The sequence below is a fragment of the Tursiops truncatus genome, chromosome X (genome assembly GCF_011762595.2).
Source record: "Tursiops truncatus isolate mTurTru1 chromosome X, mTurTru1.mat.Y, whole genome shotgun sequence".
Taxonomy (NCBI): domain Eukaryota; kingdom Metazoa; phylum Chordata; class Mammalia; order Artiodactyla; family Delphinidae; genus Tursiops; species Tursiops truncatus.
In genome coordinates, this window is record NC_047055.1 from 104178621 (window position 1) to 104185204 (window position 6584).

Sequence of the window (6584 nt, forward strand, 5' to 3'; positions counted from 1 at the left end):
GTTGGGATGATGAAATGAGTTAATAAAACCAAAAGAGTCAAGCATCTAGAACAGTGCTTGGCAGTTACAAAGCACCACTGAAGTATTAACTCATTCAAATTAGTGACTGATGTTGAGTATTATCAACGTTTAACCCCCCAAACCCCATTTAATAGTATATATTATCATATGCAATTTAAGTATGAAAGGTTGAACATAGCTAATGTGGGAAAGAGTAGATCCAGTCTCAATCCTGACTCTGTAACTAACTCGCTTCATGACCTTGAGTGAATCATGGAGCCTCTCTGCATGTCTGATCAGTTAAATGTGGGCATCGAATAGAGTGTGTTTGTGGCCCATTCCTATCTCTACTACGGTAACATTCTCTATTTTCACTGCATCTTGTAGGGTCATTTGTCTTCCCCTAGGAGGGCAACTTCAATTCTTTAAAAGAAGTCAGGTGGGATAAAAATCTTCTACAGAGAATTTCACTTTGCTATCAACCTTCTAGCATCAAGTCTATTCCATACACAATAAGGCAAAGCTATAGTAAAAAATCCTTATGCTATTTCTTTTTAAGACCCCTTCACATTTACCAATGCCATTGGAACTGAACTCAGGAAACAGTAAAGTATCAGAGACGTGCGAAAAGAGCCCTTTTTAGCTCTCAGCATTTCAGTGAGCTCTTTGTTTCCAATACTCGTAGCTGCAATATCTCTGTGATATCACATCTAAGTGCTGTATTACTTTTTTTGAGCCCAACCCCCTTTATTCCATGAGCCACCACAGATAATATGAAGCATATGGTGGCCATGTAAAACCGGGATTATAACACAACATCACAGAAGCTTTGAATGATAGAGGACTTCAGTGATAATTCCACCTCAACTCATTTTTAAAATGAGAGAAATGACGCCAAAAGATATCTTTTAACTTGTTCAAAAGGATATGGATAATTAGAGGTAGAGCCAGGACCAGAAACTAAGTCTCCTGTATCCTAATCCACCATTTTTACCATGGTATCATGGTGCCTTTGTGTTAAGAACTACTTAGCTCAGCCCAAAAGGGAGTTCCCTAAATCAATTTCTTACCTCAATTGATGTCACCGGACAGTATGCTTACCTTAAGAATATGGCCATGTACCTTATGACTCTACTAGTTCCTATTTCCATAGGAATCATCCAAATTATCACAACTCCCAAACCCCAAACACAAAACATTCCTGCACTGCACACAAAGTTTCATGGGTACTCACTCTAAGCAGCAATGCCAAATGAATTCTGGATGACAGTGACTGAGAGCTTGCTCTTAATCCCTCAATTTAGGAATTTAGAATTGGGTCTGAAAATGGTTCCACTTGACAGAGTAACAAAGAAAATGTTTTCTTCATTTGTTGAATACAGTATCACAGAGGCATCAGCAATTGTTAATGGCTTATAGGGAAAAGTCTGGAAATGTTGGCAATTTTCTGACTTCAGTCTCTTGAGTCAAAGCACACACTGTATCATTGGGTTTATTTTGTTTCATCCTATAGGTACAAATCTAGTGCCAAAATAACAAACTAAAAAATATTTAATCTATTCTACTGATGTTTGTTTTAACAAGCAGACTTTGGAAAAAAATATAGTTACATAACATACATATATGTTTACATAACATACACAGGTATATTTACATACGTACCACTATGTGGTAGGCAGAATAAAGCCCCTCCCTCGCCCCCCAAGCCGTCCAACATCCTAATCCCAGGAACCTGTGAATTGGTAGGATAACATGGCAAAGGGGCATTAAGGTATCAGATGGAATTAATATTGCTAATCAGCTGACCTTAAAATAGGAAGAGTACCCTGTATTATCCAGGTAGTCCAATGTAATCATAAGGGCCCTTAAAGTGGAGGAGGGAGGAAGAAGAACAGAATCAGAGAGGGAGATACGCCCACTGAGGAATGGTCAGAAAAATGAGACATTGCTGGCCTTTAAGATGGTGAAAGAGAAGCATGGGCCATGGAATGTGTACCACCTCTAGAAGTTGGAAAAGGCAAGCAAATGGATTCTTTCCTATAGCTCTGCTGACAACTTGACCAGTAAGACCTGTGTCAAATTTCTAACTCCAGAAGTGGAAGGCAATAAAATTGTGTTGTTGTAAGCCATTAAGCTTTTGAAAATTTGTTTCAGCTGCAAAGGAGATCTAATGCACACTACTCATTTTTTTAAAAATTACCATTTAAAACTGGAAATTGAATGTGGTGTGATATTCAAGGTCTTTATGTAAAAAAAAAACTGATTTTTAAAAAGTAATGTAATTTAGTTATAATAATTCTCTACCACATAAAAAAGCAGTACTAATGAGAAGGAAAATAACTATCCCACCTTCTGCAACAGAGATTAGACTATAAAAGAAAAATTCTAAATAGATTACTATAAATGAGTAAGACTATACAATTTTAACACAGACCACGAAAAGAGTTTTCCTATCAATACTTCCATTTTCCTAGATTACTAGGCATATATGGTATATAAATTTTAATTTTAAAGGCTGTTATCTTTTTGAATGATAAAATTCAAAATTTTATCTCTTTGTAAAATATAGAGAAATATGAAAGTGTTTAAATTCAGATTTTTAAAAATCCTCTTTAAATCATAACTTGCAGTACTAATTCAGTAGATATTAAGAGGTCATTGATAAGGAAAAAGGGGATTACACACATTTTTGTTTCAAAAATGAAGTTCTAGGCCATGTTCTAATAAAACTCTACTACTGAAGACAGCCACATCTGCCTCTGACCTCAGTGACATTCTGGTCTTCAAATTCCACATACCCACATCCATCCTCTACAGCTGATGACTGTACGTGACTGTAGGTTCTTGGTGAACAAATGTGAGTCACTGAAGATATCTATAAAATGATGCTTCTACCCTCCCAAACCCAATGGATGACCAAACTGAGTCTTGGTGATCTCTAACGGCTAGAAAGAAATGGAGACAATTAGGAGATAAGGAGAGGCTGTTGTCATGTAGGCCAAGAAGGTTAACTCCCAAATTCACAAGTGATTGAGTAAACAGTAAAGCAAAGACGGCCTTAAGAAATGGTATATGAACAGAAATTACACAAATTGTGTAGTTTGTGAAATTGCAAGGAGGACGGCAAACAATGGCAAGCAATGACAACAATGTGTCAAAATGACTCCAGGTAATAGGCCTCTAAGGCCACAGTGATCGTTTTTAATAGATGGTGAGGGAAGAACAGATAGAAACTGTGAAGAATATGATTAAAGATGTTGAAAATATCGTATTATCTAAAACTTTGAACCAAAATCATCTGCTCCAGTTTCTTTTGGTTTTTATAAGGATTTTAAAATTTTTATATGTATGTATGCATGTATCTATGTATGTATCTATGTATGGCTGCATTGGATCTTTGTTCCTGCGCACGGGCTTTCTCTAGTTGCGGTGAGCGGCGGCTACTCTTCGTTGTGGTGCGCGGGCTTCTCATCGCAGTGGCTTCTCTTGTTGCGGAGCACAGGCTCTAGGTGCTCGGGCTTCAGTAGTTGTGGCATGTGGGCTCAGTAGTTGTGGCCCACTGGCTCAAGAGTGCAGCCTCAGTAGTTATGGCACACGGGCTTAGCTGCTCCGCAGCATGTGGGATCTTCCCAGACTAGGGACTGAACCCGTGTCCCCTGCATTGGCAGGTGGATTCTTAACCACTGCACCACCAGGATAGTCCTGCTCCATTTTCTTGAACACATGCTGCATGGTATAACAATTCCAGGTGATATTTAGATAGCTAGATAATCTACCTTCTCCGACATATAAAGAAACATTAGCAGAGAGGAAGGAAAGGCTATTTATAAACTGTGTAATCATCATTCGGCTTGAGAATAACAGAAGCAGGTGTGTAGATCTTTCTCTAATACTCATGAGCAATAGGGATCTACTGTACTGAGAAAACACAGCTTGCTGCCAAATCTGTTGCACTGTGCTTCTGCATTCTTTTCCATTCTCAACAATAAGGAAGGCTCCACATCATAGCTATTGAGTTCATTCAGCTGTTCTCCTATCATTTCCTCCAGTCTCCCCATAAATTTCTATTGTGCCAACATGCAGAGAATTGATTACATTCTTTTTCAGTCTGTCTTTGAAACTTGCAATCAAATTATTTTATGCAATCACAAAGTGCATGAATATTTTCTTCTTTACTAATACCTCACCACACACCCCTCCTACCTCCGCACTCTTGTCATCTCCTGCTCCACCCTCTTCAGAGTTTCTCTACTACTGGTTTAGAATCCACTGAATGTGTATACGCTACTGCAGCAGTGTTACCCACTGCCAGTCTAACATTTGTTTCACGATAACTAACAGCCACAAATCATGAAGTCAGAGATGATGTTGGTAAAGGCGTGGTGATTATGCAAAGTAGTAGTATTCGAGTCCCTTAGATGCAAACATGAAGATATCCAAATAATTACCTGTCAGTGCTTCTACAAGTTACATACTGAAAATGTTTGCAACTCAAACTCACACAGTAAACATTACATTAATAAAATTACTTATCAATTTGTATTTTTTTCAGGATGTGCCATATGCAAATCATGGAACACGGCACACTTTTGTAACTGCATACAAATCTGGCTCCCACTCTGACATACCCAAGCATACCCAGATCAAGGATTCTGGCATTTCATAGCTAAGAACACTATACCTATGCTTGCTGCTGTTTAATGATTGGGTGCCGTATCTAATTAGTTCATGCTCTTTTCCCATTAGCAGAGCCTAGGGTGTCTATAAACCTAACTTAGGTGCAAGAGAAATGAGTACTTTTTCTGCAAGACTGACAGAACTCTATCTGGTAGGGCTACTGGTAGTTTATTAGATAAGCAGCAATTCTAAATTAGGTTATGCTGGTTTTGACAGTTTCTGCAAACTGACATTTTCATTTGCTCAGTTTCTTGGAACAACCCATCATGCAGATATATTACTTGTTGAAATCGCATAAAATCTCTGTTTTTCTCTGGGCTGTGAGCATGAATTTCTAATGAACTTGGCTCTGGGTGAAAGGCAAGTTCTCACCCATTACTGCAAGGGATGGTTTTCTTTTACTGAATACCAATTTAACAATATCAATGCAATACAGATGTCCTTATTTCTAATGTTGGGTATATGAGGTGTTACCGTTGTGACCTCAAAATGGGAAAAAAATTTTAAGAAACAGGAGGACTAGGATAAGAATCATAAGAGGCCTTGAGATTTGCTGCTTGTACCTATAGTTTATCTTTTTGGTGCAAGTCAGTGATGGCTAGCACAAATTACAGCCATTCTAAGCTAACCAGAATAGAGCTCAATCCTCTTGTTAATGATCTCAGAGCATGGTCAATCTCCCCAATCCAACGTACAGCGTGACTACCGTATCTCTGCTCAATAAAGTCACAGGAAAGTTATTTCCTTTTAAGCCTGCAAACTGAAGTAGTATTTAAATATCTTGAAAGAGAGACTGCATCCACAAACGTAGTTTTATTTCAGTCAAACCTTCCAACTATTTTTCCATGATGAAGCATTAGTCTATCTCCACAGAGAAGCATGTTTATTAGAATATAGTGACGCAAACAACTGAAAAACCAGGAAGTTCTCAGTCAACTGTTTTTGCTGGAGAATGATAGAGAGATGATCTGACCAGCATTTCCATTGATGTGTGTGGTTGTTTAGTGCTGCTTAAACACATCAATAGAGCACAGAAATCTTGCTGCTCAACATTACGTTCAACGAGGCAACCGGGATGATTCACAAATTGACTTTCAAACAGAATCTGGTGGAAAAGTGGCTGGCTAACCCATAGATTCAGCCATACCTCTGTGAGGGGAGAGAGTACCAGTTTCAATAATAACATCAGTTCATTAAATCATAGGCTGCCTAGCACATGTACTTCCTTATGCTACAGCTCAAGATCTTTTAACCAAAGGAGTGATATAATAATTACTGTATTTGCATTTTTATGAATTGCATCCATGATCTATTCAGTGGCAAGAAATGGGACTCATTTGACAGGATTTCTGAAGTTGCTTTCTTATCTGTTTCCCTGTATCAGGTTTTCTGATATTATCTATTAATTCTCGCCAGTAAAACACTTATGCCTACACTTCTAAAAATGGCACTTGAATAGTGCTTGTTACATATATAACAACCCTGGAAGATATTTATATATTTATTTTTACTTTTTCAAGAATTTAAGGTAAATTACCTAAATATAGCAAGAAAACATAAATTAGAGATTGGTAAGGGGAAGAAAAAGGGAAATAGAAGGATACAGAGCAAGGTTTCCACTAAAGCGAGTACAGATTTTTTTCAGTTAGCAGTCAACTGAAAGATGAAAGCCTGGTCAGATGAAAACAACAACAATACGTGGACTCAAAGGAACACAACTACTTCCAATAAAATGAGAAAATGTTTTCTGTGGTTCTTCAACATGTTGAGAAAAAACATCCATCGTATCATCCTTATAGTAGACGGTCTCATTGGCCAGTTTTAGCTGTTGTTCAATGTGACTGCTTTGTGTAGAGACAGAGTTAAGACAAATTCTTGAGCTATATGTTGCAATTAGCTCCATTCCA